We start from the raw sequence: 18557 nt of genomic DNA, 5'->3' as shown, positions 1-18557 counted from the left end.
GTTTGGCATGGGAAAAATGCTGATAGCACACTGATGTTTTCAGCTGCTGCTGAGACTTCAAGGACTCTCCGACTGTCCATGTCCTGCCCGTGCGCAAGGGCACAGGGAGCAGGGAGGGAGCCCGTCCAGAGCACCTGACCCTAACTGGCCAGTGAAATATTCCATATCATGGAACGTCATGCTCACTATATAAAGGAGGGGTGGCTGGGAAGGAGCTCTCTATTTTCCGGGATTGCGATTGTGGGATCTTGGTATCTCGGGGTCGCTGGCCGGGAACGGGCTGGATATTGGTTAGCGGGTGGTGAGCAATTACGCTGTACATTGCCTGTTTATATATTTCTTTTTGTTTTCCCCCATCATCGTTATTGTTTTCATTTTATTGCCATTATTAAACTGTTCTTATCTCAGCCTGCAAGTCTCCCTTCACCCCTCTAATTCCCTCCCCCATTCCCAGGTGGGGAGGGGGAAGGGAGGGTGATTAGCTGCGGTGGTTGGTTGCTGATCAGGCCCAAACCACAACAGTTTTTGGCGCCCAACGTGGGACAGAGGGTTGCGATGTGATAAGGATATTAATTGGGAGAGGTAGCGAGCAAAATACAGACTGAACTCCGTTAGTGGAATGATCTTTGTGATGTCTGTAGTTGTTGTAATTGTGGGGAAGTTTTTTTTCAGGTGTGGTGAAGGGACTATGGGTGGATGTTCTGTATTGTGTCTCAGTATTTTGTCAGTTATGTTTTATTTGGGTGTGGGGAAGTTCCTTCCAGTCTGGTTTTGCCTTCTCTTTGTTCTGATGTTGGTGTGTATACTGTTTTCTGTACTCAATGTTGGATCTCTTAATTCTTAAATACGTGATTCGCAGAGGCGAGGGGTGGAATGTCCTGGGTTGAGTGAGTGGTGGAGTTTTTTGGTGGCAGGGGAGGGGGTTATCGGGGCGGCCCCCTGTGAGAAGCTTCTCAAAGCTCCCCCAGCTCCAAGTCAGCTCCACTTCTGTTTGGGAAATTGAGCCAATCAGCTGCACCTCTGCGACAACGTATTTAAGAAGGGACGTGGTGACGGGCAGTCGGACTTGTGAGGAGGAGTTGCTGCAGCTGCATGAACACCAAGGTCAGTGGAGGAACGGAGGAAGAAAGGAGGGGGGAGGTGTGCCGGAGCAGAGACCCCCCTGTATCCTGTGGTGAGATGGCAGGGCGGCCCCCACCCTGCCACCCATGAAGATCTACGGTGGAGCAGACATTGATTTGTGGCCTGTTGTTCCTGCTCAGCTGATCAAGGTTCTGTGCCCGAAGAAGGCCGGGGTCTCATGGTAAAAGGCAGCCCCGGTGCTGTAATTCAGCGCTGGGAGGATTGCAGCATGCGGGGGAGTCCCACAGCCGGAGCAGCTCGGGAAGGGCTGCAGCCGTGGGAGGGAATCCAGTCAGAGGAAGTTAGTGACCCATGACAGAGCAGTGTGGGGAATGCTGTGGCCCGTGGGAGGAATTCAAGTTGGAGAAAGTTTGTGGAGGACTGTCTCCTGTGAGAGGGGGACCACGATGGAGCAGGAGGAACAAGTTTTGGACACTCCCCTCACCAAACATGAAGGAAGTGGCAGCGCTGACTGCATCCCCCATTCCCTGCCCCTGCGCCGCTGGGGGAGGAGGTAGAGATATCGGGAGCAGAGCTGAGCCCAGGAAGAAGGGAGGGGTGGGGGGAAGGTGTTCTCAAAATGTGGCAATGCTTCTCACTGTCTTACTCTGTTAGGTGTTGTTAGTGTCTGTAATAAATGTATGTTCTTTTTTTTCTTCCCCTAATGAGTCTGCCTTTTGCTCGTGATCATAAAAGGGGAATTTTTTCCCCATCCCAGTCCTATCTCGAACCCCAAGCCTGGCTCTCTGTCCCTTCTCATTGCCGGAGGGGAAGGGAGAGAGAGCTGCTGCATTGTGGTTGGCTGTCAATCAGGCCTAAACCACGACACCAGTATAGAAAGGAGGGGCGGCCAGGAAGAGGGGGGCTCTCCCTTGCTTCCAGGATTGCCTCTGTGGGATCTTGGGATTTTGGGATTGCTGGCCGGGAGCAGGCTGGGTATCAGTCGGTGGGTGGTGAGCAATATCACATTGTGCATTGCCCATTTGTACATTCTGTTATTGTTTTTATTTCATTTTATTACAATTACGAAACTGGTTTTATCTCAACCTATGAGAGTCCCTTTACCCCTTCTATTCCATCCCCCATCCCTGGTGCTGGGGGAGGGTAGGCGAGCAGCTGCATGGTGTTTGGCTGCCGGCCGGGTTCAAGCCACGACAGCAGAGAAGAACACTTAATAGTAGAGGAAAGACGGGGAGGGACTCTTTGTCAGGGAGCGTGGCGATAGGACAAGTGGCAACGGTTTGAATCTAAAAGAGAATAGATTTCAATTAGATGTAAGGAAGAAATTCTTCACTGTGAGAGTGTCCAGAAAAGCTGTGGCTGTCCCCTCCCTGGAAGTGTTCAAAGCCAGGTTGGACGGGGCTTTGAGCAACCTGGTCTAATGGAGGATACCCCTGCCCGTGACAGGGGGTTGGAACTAGGTGATCTTTAAGGTCCCTCCCAACCATTTTATGATTCTATGATTCTCTTAAATGGAGGCTGTTGGTGGTACAAAGACAAGGTCTTGTTTTGACACCAATAGAGTTTCCCATTTGTCATCTTGCTTATGTCTTCTCTCTGTCGTAGAAACGACTCCAAGAAAACATCTGAAGCCCAGAGAAGGTGCTCTGATTTGCAACCTGGAGAAAGGGCTTCCTCACCGGCACCGTCACACGCCCCTTCCTCAGTCAGTGGGTGGCCGGCAGCGAGCAGGTGGGTTCTGTGGGACCACAGGGTCTGCCTCATTGGACCAACGTAACTCTAGAGAGGTGGGTCAGGGCACCACATAGACAGTGAATTTATTTCTGGGATCTCTTTTCCCTCCCACAAGCTGCACCTTTCTTCACAGTTGCAACATTTCTCCCTCCAAAGCATCTCCCACCTCGACCCTTCCCATTTCCCTGCCTTTGTCCCTTCTGCCTTTGCAGCCCTCCAGGAGAGCCTTTGGGAGGCCCTCAGCTGTCCCCACAGTTCTGGTCCTTTCAGGAGGAAAGGGCAGGACCTTTTCACAGCTCTCTCTGCAGGACATGGTGGTGGACAAGGAGGACTTTCCAGAGGACAGTGGCTCCTCCGCACCAGCCAGCACCAGCCAGCTGACCTGGGCAGGTGCCCAGGAGGCATCTGCACGCTGGCCGTGGCACGTCTGGCCACACGGGCTCAGCATGGCCTCCTATGTGGGCTCCTGCTTGCATCGCTTCTTCTGTGGCTGTGTAAGGCTGGTAAGGAGGAAGGCTGAGTGCCTGGTCTGCCGTCAGCCAGGTGATAGTGTGCTGCACTCCGTGCCAGAAGACAGCAAGAAAAGGGAGCACGGATTGAGCACTTCTTCCCGCTGCCAGACAAGCAGCTCCAGGGAGAGGGCCCGCAGCAGATCCCCACAACTGCGGAAGGATCTTCACAGCTGGGTTGTGGACACCACGGACCGTGACCACTCAGCACAGAGAAGGAGGAGGGGGAGAACTATCCTCCAAGTCATGACCACGCTCCCAGGGATGACAGAGCTCCAGGGCCGTCTAATGGCAGCTCCCAGCTGGCTCCCACACACAGGGCTGCATGGGTGAAAACCCTGCCACGGCAGAGCAAACAGAGCAGAGCCCTGCAGCACAGAGATGATCTCCACAGCCAGTTCAAGGAGATCACGAACTACCACTGCTCAGAAAGGACAACGCGTTCTCCACGCCGTGAGCGAGCCCCAAGGGATAATGCAGCTCCAGGACCCTCCAACACCTGGTCCAAGCTGGCTCCTGCACCCAGGGCTGCTCGTGAGCAAACCCTGCCGAGGCAGAGAGAACGGAGCAGATCCCCACGGCGGAGCTGTGATCTGCTCAGCCGGCTTGTGGAAACCACAGACCATGGCCCCTCAGCAGGGAAGAGGAGAAGGTTTCCAGTGCCCCAGAGATCCACGTCAGACAAACACTTGGGTCAGTGCGGTGGTGACAGCGACAGGTTGTCACCCTGCATGAGGACAAACCACAACATCTGACTTCTGCAATGCCAGAGAGGATGAAGAGGAGGAGGAATCCAGGAACCACCAGAACTGCACCCGGCAGGGACCAGGCTGCACAACGGGCACCAGCAGCCCAACCCGTCCCTCCTCCCAGTGCTGCCTCTGCCCAGGAGGAGCTCAGAGAGACTTTCCAGAGACTCAGGCAGCTCTGCCGGCTGGCCCACCCACCCAAGGCTCCCTCGAGGAAGAGTTTTAACCCATGTTCCGCTTTTGGGATCGCCTTACAAAACCAGCACTCACTGGGACCCAAGAGTCAGAAAAGCCACAGCCAGAATAAAAACACTTGTTGGCCTTGCGTGTGTAATTTATGGGGTGTTTCCTTCCCTCTCTGTACATTTTGGGGCAATTGGTGGAAATACCCAGTCAGAGACGTTTTTGCTATGGGATTTTGAAAGCTGTGGGCGTGCACGTGCCCATCTTGCACTCTCTTTGAATTCTAGTCACTGGAAGGGAAATGGTCTGGCTGGGCCAGCACCGAGCGGGACTGCAACAGGCTGGACGGCCGGGCCGAGGGTGCTGCTCAGGGGCACCGGGCGTAGTTGGAGGCCAGGAACCAGCGGTGGCATCCAGCGGTCAGGGCTGGGCCCAGGACTCTTTGCCACCTTCCTTAATTCATGGGCCGGGTGGCGGGCTGGAGCAGGGCTCGGCCCGGGTGAGTGCCCCCCCCGGGGGCTCTCCCGGCCAGCCTCACGCAGCCTGCGCTGCTGGGAAATGGCTGCCGAGAAGAGGACGCAGCCACCAACGCTGTTCCTCTCGGGCGGCCTCGCTTCAGCCGTCTTTCAAGGAGGTTTCTGTTCTCAAGGTTAGGACAGCATCACTCTACACGTATTAATTACTGGCCTCGTGAAATTCAAAGCTAACCATTGTTTAGGAAAAGAGTTTCTCAACATTCCCCCCGCTTTGAGGAAAGACTGGGGCTTCTGGTTAGGAGTCTCCCAGTTGACACGTTCCCCAGGAGGTGGTTATCACGCCTGCCTAGCTCAAGGACCTTGGTGCCACTGTTTCTGAAATATTGGATTAATAACTCTCTAAAACCAATCTGTAGGAATTAGAAAGCAGGGCGTTCTTCTATTGCAGCGCTGGGTGCGCGCACGAAGATCTTCGCCAAGGGGAGTGCCCCCCACATCCCTAAGCGGCAGCTCACATACAGTGAAATGGCACATAGTTATAATTTGCCAAGAAGTGATTTAGATATGCATCAGATTTCCTGGAACTAATCACAATATCTGCATCCTAATTCCGCATGCGCTCTCTTGCCGAGGGCTGGTCTGAAGGGGTCTCTGGTGGTCGTCCGTCGTCTTCCTCACTGTGTCCGCTAGTTGACCTCAGTGCTCACGCACGCTCACAAAGGTCTTCTGGGGGGTGGGGGTTGTGCAACTGTGTGTGTCTTGAGCTGGTTTGTTTCACTTTGTTCTGGCCTTGTTCCGGCTGTCTTTAAGAACAGGCCTCATCTCATTTATTACTTCTCTATCTTCAGACTCCCTTTTCTTTACCAAAGTGCCATAAAACCTTTGTGTCCCCCGTAGCTCCCTGTCCCTTGTGTCCCCATGTCCACCCAAAGGCCTATGTCCCACCACCCCACCCTGTGTCTCCAAAGCCCCCCATGTCCCCACATCCCCTCCCATGTCCCCAGGTCCCTCCCAGTGTTCCCAAGCCCACCCAGATGAAGGTGCACCTGACCTCCTGCACTTGCCCCATGCTGGTGCAGAGCAACATGTCCCCTCCATGTCCCCACCCCACGACACTCAACATGTCCCCACATCCCTGCCCTATGTCCCTGTGTCCATCGGTTCTGATCTTTTGTTCATTTGGTGTTTTTCAATAAAACACAGTAATTCCAGACTCTGCTCTCTCCCTGTGATAAAAAGTAAAAAAGATAAAAAGAATAAAATAAGCCTTCTCTTAAGAGTTAAGATGCAAAAATAGTGTGGTTTTGTGTAAACTGAAGGATCCAATATAAGCGTGTGTAATAGAACTAGTGTTGCAGAACTAATTCTTTTAACAAGTAATGTCTTGAGTGATAAAAGACAGCAAGAGAGACTGAACACCTCACGGCCTTTGTATTGCTAGGGATGCCTCAGCGTAGCGCTGAAAATAGGGGTGTTTAAGTTGTGATGATGACTTATCAAGAATGGAGTTCATATTCAGTTATTTGTTCATTTTAGCCTTAACTGAGTGAAAATACTTGTTTCCAGAAGGTGCTTGCCACCTCCTAGCACCTGTGGCTTGCAAAGAGCACGCCCCTGTTGGGAGGCTGGGTTGTGTGGTCTGACTTGTGCTTGGCGTTAGTTCTGCTTTCTTGCCTACAGTCCAACACTAACGCAGCTCATCTGGAACCCACCTGTCAGGCTTGCGGATTCGTGTGTTCTTCCTTTCAGAGCCTGTTTGGTAACAAGCCTGCTGGATTTGGCACCACCACTACCAGTGCTCCGTCCTTTGGTACAACCGCTGGCAGCGGGCTCTTTGGTAGCAGAGCAACCCTGACTTTAGGAACCAATACAAACACTTCCAATGTTGGTACCTATAAAAAAAGTGGGATTTCAATCACTTAAAGCTATACTGCATATACCACACACCTGGCTGCTGAGTATCGCATGCTAAATGCTGATGAATGTTAAAATTCTGAGGTAAGCCATGCTTCTGATGCATGTTGCTGCAGGGAAGCATCTTGGGTTCTGTGTTACACCTTTCCTCTTGGTGGTACTCCCTGGCTGAAGAAGGTAGATGTTAAGTAAAAGTACTACTCTTTCAGTGAGTGCTTGAGAGAAGGTGTAGCCTGTAATGGAAAACTCTGGAAATCAAAGAATTCGTACAACATAGAGGTTAATTAAGAAGCTGTAAATACAGTGTGGTTGCAAAGGAGTGCTGAAGGCAATGGGGTATAACCAGTGCTATCTGTAGCTTCACGGCAGGGATGAGGAGATCTTGCACTGGAGTGAGGGTAAAAAGAAACAGTCGGCTCCAGTTTAACTGGTAGCTGTTGTTGCCTTTTATGGTGTGAAGGATCAAAGTCCTGAAGAACCGGGTCTTGTGTTAATGTTGGCCTCCGATACTAATGTTAGAGACCTGGTGTGGAATGAGTGTGTGGTTGAGCAGCAGAAATGTGTAGTAATAGCTGAAGTAAACGACAGTCTTCCTTCATGGGACTTCTGTTGAAATCTGGTTTGGTTTTTTTCCTTGACTCAGAGCAGCAAAACTGTATTCCTGAAAGTGAGCAGGAGTGGGGTTACATCCTGACATCTGCCCTTTGGTGGTTGGCTTGTTTATTTATTTTCTTTTCTTTACATTAGAATATCAGCAATAAAGTCTAAAATGCAATTAGCCTGCCAGAATAGACAGAGGGAAGAAATTGTAAATTCTCAGACTGCCAGGACAGCAGCTCAGCAAGTACAGTGTCGTGGTGAGCAGCTGTGGGCAGTTACCACGGTATTTGTGACAGTTGCTGCCCAGTCCCTTGTGCTCGTGTTCTCCAAGATCTTCATAGCCACCTTGGTGTGTTGGCGCTGTTTGGTAGTGAACAATACTGATGTAGTATGTGGTTTTAATTTGCCTGCATTACTTGCAGTGGTCCAGTTTATAGGAAAAACGGAGTTTGGTTCTAAGGTGTTTCTGATGTTGGTCGGTGACTGCAATTTTGTAGTTTAATTCTGTCTTTGCATACTAACCAACCGTAGGATGGCTTCACAATCTTCAGTGTAAGAACTGATCTGTCTAATTGAAGATTTGAATTGTACTTGGTTACAATTAGAGATGTGTCTTTGAACTCTGTGCTTGTAGGAATTTGAGTTGTTGCTTGCTTTGTCGGCAAGAACCAGACCCGTGTGTGTGTGTGTGCTATAAACAGTATAAAATGGGTTTTGTTCCTTCCAAGAAGTTGAGGAAACTTAGTACGTTTTATTCTGTTGCCAGATACAGCATCATGTTCATTCTGGCTTTCAGTAAAACTTGGAAGTAAGTAACAAATTCAAAAGCCTATGAAGGCAAACCAGTGGTTTTTCTGTACTGATGTTTTCGGCATTATGTTGAAAACTCAAATGTATTTTTTTTTAACCACTGAAGTCCCTTCTTGCCTCATGTCAGTTCACCTTGCATTGTGGGAAACAGTGTGAAATCCGATGTTAACTGTGGCAGTCTTTGAGCTGGTGATTCTTATCCATTTAAATACCTGTTTTTAATTTCATCTCTAATAGCGTTAGCTTAACAAACTACTGCTTCTGTTCTTGAAGGCTTTGGTGCCAACACTGCTGGAAGTAGTTTGTTTGGAAGTAAGCCTGCAGCTGGGACTCTGGGGACTCGTCTTGGAACAGGGTTTGGGAGAGGTAAACAGTTTCTCAGCTTATTTCGTGTCAGCCTAAGCACAGTCCTCAAACTTCAGTGATGAAGTAGCTTTGGTATTACTTGCTAACTCTAATGCAGGAAGGGCTGTAGATGTTTTAGCATGAAGCTTTGAATCTCAGCCTCAAATCAAAACCAAGTAGAGCTTGCTAGCACCACGCTGTGTAAGCTTTTAGAGATTGTAGACAGCGGTGCTTATGGTGGTGGCCAGTGGCTCAGAAAACTGGTGGCATCCCCTGTGTTCAAAGCCTCTGGTCAGATTGTGTGAGTCTTGAGTGCCTGTAGCATTCATGGACACACTGACTGTTTCTTGCAATTTAATATTTAATTGATTCTTTGTTGTGGGGCAAATTAGCTTGTAAGTTTGTAAATGTAAATGACAGTCATCTCTCCTGCCACAGTTCTTGGGGCAGGACAGACTTCTTTATTTGGAAACACCCATCCTAGACTCAGTGGAACACTGGGAACGGGAGCATTTGGAGCACCAGGATTCAAGACATCAACAGCTACTCTGGGCTTTGGAGCCCCTCAGCCTGCTGTAGGTAAGTGTACGCTAATGCAAGTTCAGTTGCTGCTTCCTCCCTTGTTCAGATGTGCCTAAACGGAGGAGCACATCCCACCCCAATAGGAAAAAGGTGACCTTCAGAGGAGCCTCCGGCCTCACTGTTCTGTGATACTGTGAGCACCCCTCAAAGTAACTTCATATGCTAGTTATGACGTGCAAAATGCTGTTGAGGGGAGCTGTGTTCTCGTCATGATGAAATGCTCTCATCGGCGTGTTGCAGTCCGATTTTATATATTTCTGTCTTGTTTCCCTCATACTTCTGTATTTCTCATGCTTGGACATCCCCTGGTGTAAATCTGCAGATGATCCAAGTGTTCAGCTCCACAGACAGTGCCTGCAGCGGGGCGGCAGAGGGAAGGGTCTCGCTGGTTAACATCTGCTCAGTTAAACCGGCTTTCAGTCTGGGAAGAACCAGTTGTCTCAAATGCTGCTCTTGACTTCCTTGCAGACTTTGTCCGACCGTAAGCTGTTGTTTCTCAGAGTGGCTGTGTTGTTCTTTGGGAATGCACAGATTTGATTGGGTTTTCTTAAAGTTAGAATTAAGCTGCTTCAGGTTGCTCAAAGCATGTCATAGTGTGAATGGTTACAGTATTTTAATGGGAATTAAGATGCTAGAAAACAGAGACAAAATTAAGAGGCCGTGGTTGTAGAGAGAACCCTAGACATGTAAGTTTGATTGCTGTAGCAAGAATATCAAAACAGTACCACAGACTTTTTATTTTTAGTTTAAAAGATGTTTCAGAAGTCAGAGGTATTAGTTAAAGGTTTTGGTGGGCCATGCTCATTCTACTGGTGTGTAGCTCTCCACGCCCTCAGCTTCTCAGAAACAGAAACTTACTGAAGGTGGTTGCAAATTCCGATGAAGGAATATAGTGTGTTTTCTTCCTTCAGACTGCCGCAGAAATGGTGACTGAAGAGCCAGGGAAAGGAATGCTCAAGTTTGTATAGGGATTTGAATTCCTATGAGGAGATCCTCTGATTGAAAGGATGTCTGTTATATTAGTAAAACTGTTAGAACTAAAAAAATTACGTTTTTTACAGCACTGACAGACCCAAATGCATCAGCTGCCCAGCAAGCCATCCTTCAGCAGTGTCTCAATAGCTTGGCTTGCTCACCCTTTGAAGATTCTCCGCTCTTCAGAAACCCCATGTCAGACCCCAAGAAGAAAGAAGAGGTAAGTGCACGTAAACATTACACTCCCTTTCTGGGTAAGATTTGAAATGACTTAAATTAATGTTTTGTGCTCCCTATCTTCAGTGAAGTACACAGTGAGCAGCAAGATGTTTCCATCTGTACTCTCTTACCAGTGCAGTGGCTTTTGTGCTCTCTAGGATGCTTATGCTGTGGCTTTTTTACTACTTTGGGCTACACCAGAGCCTTGGCTTAGGTGTTCTTGTCACGCTCACTGCTGCTAGTTGGGAACAAAGATGGGTAATTGTCTACGCTTGGAATATTTTTAGTGCTTAGCTTGAGCTCTGCTGATGACATCTGTTACAGCAATCTCTGACAAAGCTTACCCTGTTGGTTTGTTTAAAAAGACAACAAAACAAATTTTTAAGTGTTGAGGGAGGTTCTAAATGGCTGCTGCCCCTGGGCACATTCCAGGGGCTACAGATGAGTCCCACCCAGCCGCAGGAGCCCAGCACAGCATGCCCAGAGACCCCGGGGGTCATCCGATAGCCCTGCCCAGAGCTTGAGCCCTCTTACCTGCTCCACAGAGCAGGCTGTTCCAGCTTGATGCTGCAAAAAGATGTGCGTGCACTCGCACACTCATCTCACGGGCACCCTGTACTCAGGGATCCCTTGATACCAGCACGAGCCCTCTGCCTCCCCGATATCCCTGCCAGGACCCAGGGCCTCCTGCTTAGGGGCTCGTCCAGCTTGAAGCTTGCTAGTGAATTACACACCCCCTCACACACGTGAGGTTTGGCGCCAGTGCAGGTGCTGTGCCTGTCCCTTACTGCCAGCAGCTGGCACCCAGGCACGCAGGCCTGTGAGCTGTGGTTTTGTTCCAGTGGACGTTGCGGGAGACCTTCGCTCGCCCCAGTCCCCTCCAGTAGCTACACCTGGGACGCACACTGGTCCCACCCCAGGGGCTGGGGCGGAGAACCTCGTCTGCTACAGGCACTGAGGCTTCCCCTCGCTCCAGCTGCTGGCTCCACAGGCATGGGGTGCCCCCTCCCCAGTCTGACTCCAGTAGCTGTCCCCAGATTCACACAGCCTGGACAGGAGGTCCCAGTTGGCCCTCTCCAAAGCTATGCCTGTAGGTGCTTAACGGCCGATCAGTGAGTGACTGGAGACTTTTGATCCTCAGCATTGTTTCCATTACCTGTTGTCAACCAGCGTTGTGCCTCTGGTTTTGTTTGTTGCTTCCCCCTTTACTTATCGTCCCCTTTGAGTCTCAGAGGTCCTTGGCTGGATCACCTTAACAAGCAGGCACTCTCACCGCCCACAAACCCATACGGTAAGTGATATGAAAATTCCAATTCTACGTCTTTTTGTTTCAGAGGCTGAAGCCAACTATCCCAGCAGCTCAGAAGGCCTCAACGACACCCACCCCCTACAACATGACTCCCCATCCAGTGACCAGAGTGTGACCGAAAGCTTTGCAGTCAGCCAGCTCTGCTAAATGTCATCTCTTTGATGGTCTTGATGATGATGAGCCATTCCTATCCAGTGGTGTATTCATGCCAAGGTTAGTTTTTCTTGTGTGTATGTTGGAGGGAGGAGGTGTGGTGCAAGAATCTTCTGATTAAATTGAGTAAGCTTCTGGATAGTGTCCTAAATTCACTGACTGTTTTGTGACCTGGATCAAATATGAAGAGCAATAACAAGTTTTGTGTAAACTTGGAACAGAAATATTTTCTGTGGAGGAGGTAAAAATGGTTCACCTTAAACTGTTAAGGCCAAATAAGCTGTAAAATGAGACCATCCCATGATTGGAGCGGAGCTTGCGTACAGTCAATTAGGAATATTACAAGGAGACCTCGTATGATGTAACACTTCCTGCTTCTGAAGTAGAAACGTCATGAGGTTTGCTAATGCAGCCAGTACGAAGGCAGACTGCTGACATTGTCCTAGCCTAGCACTGGTTCTATTTCAGATCCACAGATGTGGTCCCTGGAGCGTGTGAATTAAGCACGAAATACAGCTGTATGCAGTGGATATATTCAGATTTCTCTCTGGTGCTTTATTTAGGAAGATCATCAAAGAGTTGATGTTGAAGAATCTCAGCTGTAGTGATCTGTTCTTGCCTGTTAATCACGAAAATGAAGACCCGGCTTCTCCATCAGAGGCTTCAGAGAACGAAGATCAGTATATTGAGTCATCATGCAAGCTGGTTATGCCTGTCTCTCAATTATTACTGCTAGAACAGGTAGTTATTTTCAGGGATGCCATCTTAGCTGATGACTGGAAGCAGGTTGACCTATTGTGAGATTCATTTCCTCTTAAACTTGCTGTGTTTTCTTCCTGTGTGGTCACATGCCAGTTGAAGCCATCCAAAACGAGGAGTTCAAAGAGGAGTGACTTCTTTTCTGGCTGTCTCTCTATTCCCTGTAGCAAGAAACTAGGCCGTTTCTTGAGCAAGGTGACAAACCTGACCCTGAGGTGAGGAGAGCCGCTCCTGCTTAGTCCCCCTCAGTAATGTGGGGATTGCAGGGAAGCTCTGCTGATCCAAATGTCTCGCAATGTATTTTCTGCATATTAAAATGAGGAATCTCTAAGGCCATCTCTTCCCCCTCAAGTGCCTGAATACCTACTTCCTCTAAAAATCTGTGGCGGTATTTCAGATTAACTTTTTAAATCAGAGGCTGGAAAAGTTCCTGACCAGCTAGACATTTTTATTTTGTTTAAAGCAACTAGAGGTAAGAAGTGCTTATGGGAGGGGGGAACCCTTGTTTCTGATCACCTTAGTCCTGACCTGGGCGCTTCATAATGGGGCAGAGGCACTTGTTCGCTGTGGTGCCGGTAGCCAGGTCCAGCAAGCAGCTCTCTGAAGCTGGTGTTTTGGAGTGACTGTCACAACAGTGTTCTCAAGCTTGAGTTGATCATGGCGCCTGCAAGATTTAATCATCCCATTCTTCTAAACCTGTGTGTGTTTGGGGCACAAAAGCCTGTAGCAGCCCCCTTCACAAATCATTGAATTGTTCAGGTTGGAAGTGACCTTGGGAGGTCTCTGTTCCTCAGGCAGTCTCAACGCTGAATTCAGAGCTGGTCGTTGTGGACTTTGTCCAACCTCTGTGGATAGATTCTGCAGCCTCTCTGGGTCCCTGTTCCAATTCTTGACTGTCCTCAATGATTTCCCTGCTTTAGTCTGACTGTTCTTTCCTCATCCTTCTGCCACACCTGTCTGTGGGGAGCCTGAATTCTGTCTTGGGTGTTGGAAGGCTGCTATTACACCCTGCTGCAGCCAGGCTGAACCACCCATTTCCCTCAAGCACTCCTCACAGGGTGTGTGCTTTAGTCCCCTAACCATCGTAGTACCCCTCTCTGGGTCTTGCCGCTGTCTTGTTTGTAGTGGGGGCCCCAGATTAGATGCAGAATGGAGAAGAGAGGTCACCTAGCAAGGGCAGCGTGGTCCTGAATAATCGCATCCCTCAGTCTGCTGACTCTGCAGTTGATGTGGTGGTCCTGTTTGCTTTTGACATGAAAAGACAGCAGAATTCTACTGTTGACATAAGCCAAACAGAACTAAATAATTCATTCTTCATTTCTTCAGGTTTTTCTTGTCGGTACTTTCTGATGAAAACCACAGACAAGATGGTGAGTGAGAGGGGCAGGAGGATCATCACGAAGTGACTAGATTTTACACGAACCCCATTGCCAAGGCCATCCCACAGACCCCAGAGAACACCGTGCACAAACACCAGAATAGCGTGGATGATACCATTGTGGTTCTGAACATGTGGGTGGCCTTGTGAAATGTTCTGGCAGGCAGCAGTGAGATGCTTCATTTCGTGACGATTCCCTCCGGGATGAGGGCAAAGAGGAGGATGAAGCCGTGCATTCTCTGCATCCTGCCGGTTAGGCTGTGTGTGGGCAGTAGACGTGTAGTGCCTGACAGCGCTTCGTGCTCAGCACTTTTCCTTTCCCTCCTCTTCAGAATACAAATCTTGCTTTTCAGTCTCTTATCTAGCGCAGAAATTTTTTCTGCCGAGTCAGTGAGCGATTAAATTTCATCAGCCAATTTTATATTAGATTGAGGTAGTGAGATGCATGAGAGGGAGGAGGAAGAGGCCCCAAATCTGTAATTGTTCGGCAGCAATAGACTGAGTTGACTGTTGTACAGAAGCAAGATTTTAGAGTTAGAAATCTAATGCTTGGTAGTTGTCAACATGCAAAGTGCATCGTAGAGTTTGCCAGGAAAGGAACAGACCATTGAATGTGGTTGTGTCTCTAGAGCCATTGTGCATGTTTTCAGTACTCTCAATTCTGGTCTCAGGGTTTAGTAAAACTGAACAAGATGGAGAAGTGTGAAAATGTGATGAGGGGTCTTGAGTACCTTTCCCTTGACTAAGCCTTTATAGCTGCTGAAGAGGTGGGGACGTATGTTAAAGTTTTTTAAACTCCTGAGTGATCTGGAGAAGGTGAAGAGGAAAAGATTGATCCATCCTTTCAGGTAATACGTGGCATCCAATGAAACTAGCAGGTGATGTGTTCAGCAGAAACGTCCTCAGACATTTTGTAGATGCAAAAAGCTTTGGTGACTTCTAAAGATCATTAGACAAACTGATAGTTGAAAAAGCACTGGAGGCTGTTAAATGTAAAAGATGCTGCATCTTGGCCAGCAGGCACCTGAGCCCCCAAATTATTAAAGCTGGGCGAGTGTTTCTGTCAAGTGCTGCTGTATGTGTTTGCATTTTTCCTTTTCCCTACACGTCTGCTACTGATCTCTGATGACAGGCTGTGAGGCTGGAGGAACCTGGCAGCAATTGTCTTAAATTTCTATGTGACTGTGGAAATAAGGTGTTTGGATTTCTCTGTTTTTGTTGCACCCATCGCAGTTCGTTTGAGACCTTCAGTTGCTCAGGCTTGCCAAAGAAAAGGAAAGGAACATTAAAAGTTGAGAACTTGCTGTCAGCCCAGGTCTCACTGAATTTGCTGTTGTAGGAATTGTTCTAACGAGAGCTGGCTATTACACCATCCTGCCCATGGAGGAGCTAGCTAGATTTACCAATGACAGAAATGAATGTATTGTGACAGACTTCACCCTAGGCCGCAAAGGTAAGCACATAGAGCTTTTGCAGTTGCGTAAAGCTGAACCAATGGTTTTAAAGCTCTGGAACCTGAACCTGAGTTCCATGCCCTCAGTATGATTATAAACAGCGCCCTGGCATTGTGAACAGCTTGCGTCAAAGGCTTGTGATATTTGAGACTGACAGCACTAACAACCTGTGTGCTGGGGTGACTTGAGAAGCTTGAATATGGGCAGAACAAAAGCACCTGTAGCTTTGGAGATGCTTGCTATTCTTAAACATAAAAGCTGTAAAATCCAAACTTGCTTGAGCATTGATGCAACCTGATTGCCATTGCTTCCATCTTAGTTGTTACCTGTGCTGGAGCTGGCTGAGGTCTAGTGAGGAGCCCTCAGCCCAAACAGTATTCTTTACTGCTTTTATTAAAAAAAAAAAAAAAAAAAAAAAATCACGTGGAGTACACTATTTTTTAAAACGTTTTTTCTAAATATGCTATAAAGCTGAGGGTACACTTAGTATTTGTGTTGGCAATATGAATAGCCAAGTGATAACAAAAAGCTTTCTGCACAAAAGAATCGGCTGTAAAAATGTTCGTAATGCATCTTCAGTACCTTCACGCTGGGAAGGAGTTGTCACTTGTACGTTGTTCTGGAGACATGACAGAGCAAGGGGGTGAGGTGGGGAAAGGAGGAGTACAGCAGGAACAGAGGTTCTCTGGCATGAGACTTTTTGTGGACAAATTGTGATGGTTTGGTTTGGTTTGCAGGTTATGGATCAATTTACTTAGAAGGAGACGTAAATCTAACTAATGTAAATCTGGATGACATTGTACATAACCGTAGGAAAGAAGTTATTGTTTACCCTGATGATGAAAGCAAGCCACCTGTTGGGGAAGGTTTAAATAGGTAATTTTTAATTTTGTGTGGGGAGAGTGGCTAGTGAGGATGTCTTTTCTAATACTGACAGTCTACTGTGTTTGCAGGCAGGTACCAAGAAATCTAAATCAGAGATGTGCATTCAGATTGCAGCATTACACAGTTACTAGATACTTGCAAGTTTCTGAACGAGAAATTGGGTTTAAAAGCTGATTTGAGTCCACATTTTCAATTCTCAGCTCCTACGTGTGTACTTCAGTAGCTTTGCCTCAAAACCTTGTAGTCTCTTACACTTTTGTCTATCTTTAACAGGCGAGCAGAAGTTACCTTAGATGGAGTCTGGACTACCGATAAAATATCTCGTTGCCTGATAAAAAGCCCTGAACGACTGGCAGAGGTGAATTATGAAGGTAGACTGGAGTCTGTCTCGGAAGCATGGCGCTCAGTTCAAGGAATACCGCCCAGAGACTGGATCCTGGGTCTTTAAGGTAACATTTTTGTAAAGTGACTGACAAGACTATCAGAAGGACTCTGAAGTTAGAATCTCCTGAGAACTTAGAATTCAAAAACCTTGCTAAACTTCTGTAACCTCTCAAGCCCTTCAGCTGTAGTGCAAACTGGCCTCACAAAGCTGTGATCAAAACTCCTCTGAGTGGCCAAAGACCTGCATGCGGCAGATGTTCTTGGTCTGTCCAAAAGCCGGATTTGTCCCAGGTGTCACAAGTGCTGTGTAGGGTGGACAGTTGCTCCAGCTCATTGTTCAGGCCCTTCAGAAATGGATGCCTGAAATCTCTCTGCCGAGGTGTGACATATTTGCCCTTCTCTTTGTGCAGGTGGCACACTTTTCCAAGTATGGCTTGCAGGATTCAGATGAGGAACAGGAAGAGCATCCTTCAAAAGTGGACACAGAGAAGCTAAAAACAACACCTGTGCCGCCCCCATGGCATCTGCCGCCCCAGCAAGTGACCCTAAATGGCAAGGCAACGCCTCCATCTCAGCTAGGAGGACAGTGACTAAAAGTAAATTAATAAAATGCAATTTGAAGAATAGCTGGTGCCTAGGGAGGGGTTGTTGGAGTAAGAAGTAGCCTGGAACGCGAAGAGCAAAACCTTACACAAACTTGCGCAAGCTCAGTAGCTCCTTTGACCTCTTGAGTGTCTGCATGTTCTCTTTTGTTAAGATACTTGACGTTTCCTATGAGGAAGTATGGGGGTTGAGAAGGCTTTAAACCCTTGTTTCTTGTTTAAATTCTGGTCTAGATTGAGTTTGGCACATTTGCACCACTTTTGGAAGAAAACTCATTTTTGTGAATAATGAAGATATGCTATATAATTATACGGCCTTGTGCTGCCTGCCTTGAGACTGCTTTTGTGCATTAATTTGACTTGGCCATCATTTAGCATGCAAGACCATATGCTTTATATCTTAAGAATGTGCTCTATTTTTATGAAAAATCACTTTTTTAAGGCTGGTGATATGCTGGGCTTTTAAGTGTATTTGGGTTGGATGTGACTGCTTCTAAAGCAAGAGGACACCTCAGAAGCTTGTGGTGTCCCTGCCTAGGCGTTCCCAGCCTTCCTGCTGCCCCAGGGCTGCAGTAGTCGAATGCCCTGAGGGACCGCTGGTCACAGTTGGGTGTCATCACCCTTGCACAGGCACTGCTGACAACATAGCACACCCCCGCAAACTACAACCGCCAGGCACTGCCTGGAGGGTAAGGCAGGTTTTCTTCCGCTCGTGTAAGTTCCTCTGAAGTCAAATAGTAGCATTACTATCTGTGGAACAAAGCTGGAAATACTGTTATTTCAGTGCTGCCGATGTCTGTCTTTTTTTCCCTGAGAGAGATTGTTAGATTTGACTGAAGTCCAATTTCATAATAAGCATACAATTTTATTTGGGTTCAGTCAATTTAGGGTGAGAAGCAATAAGCAAAGAAGTGCGGGGAGTCTCAGCTCTGCCACACGCACCCCGAGTTCTAACAGCAGTGTCTTTTATACTCCTGTACCTGCGTCTTGACCAATCCCCCCTTTACCAGGCAGTCGTCCTGCTCTTCCTCCATGGGATCATTTGAGTTGCTGGGGTACATGGCTGTCCCTTCTTGGGTCCTTTGAAAGGCTGCACAGCCCTAAACAGAGATCACTGTTTTTTCTCCAGGTGCTCGGATGTGCAACTTGAAGAAGGGGCTTCTCCTCAGCGGCACCATCGTCTGCCCGTTCCTTCCTCAGTCAGTGGGCATCTAGCAGCGAGCAGGTGGGTTCTGTGGGACCACAGGGTCTACCTCGTTGGACCAAGGTCAGTCTGGGGAGGTGAGTCAGGGCACCAGATGGGCAGTGGATTTCCTCCTGGGATCTCAGCATTGCTCTCTTTTCTGTCCCACACCATTGCTTTCTTCACATTGGCCCCCGCTACGGCCACACTCCTTCCGTGAGTGGCTACTGTGAAGCTGTGGAGCCATGCTGTTTTGGGTCTCCCTCCCGAA

At 48.3% G+C, this 18557-nt stretch overlaps 2 pseudogenes; one reads left to right on the top strand and one right to left on the bottom strand.

Annotated features, from left to right (window-relative positions):
- Positions 1–3128: 3128 nt before the first annotated feature.
- LOC104364396 lies at positions 3129–18306 on the top strand (annotated as a pseudogene).
- Positions 17189–18557, bottom strand: part of LOC104365699 — a 45494-nt pseudogene continuing 44125 nt past the window's right edge.

Source organism: Tyto alba, unplaced genomic scaffold (genome assembly GCF_018691265.1).
Source record: "Tyto alba isolate M040663 unplaced genomic scaffold, T.alba_DEE_v4.0 Super-Scaffold_19, whole genome shotgun sequence".
In the NCBI taxonomy this organism is placed as follows: Eukaryota; Metazoa; Chordata; class Aves; order Strigiformes; family Tytonidae; genus Tyto; species Tyto alba.
This window is presented reverse-complemented; position numbering and strand designations above follow the sequence as displayed.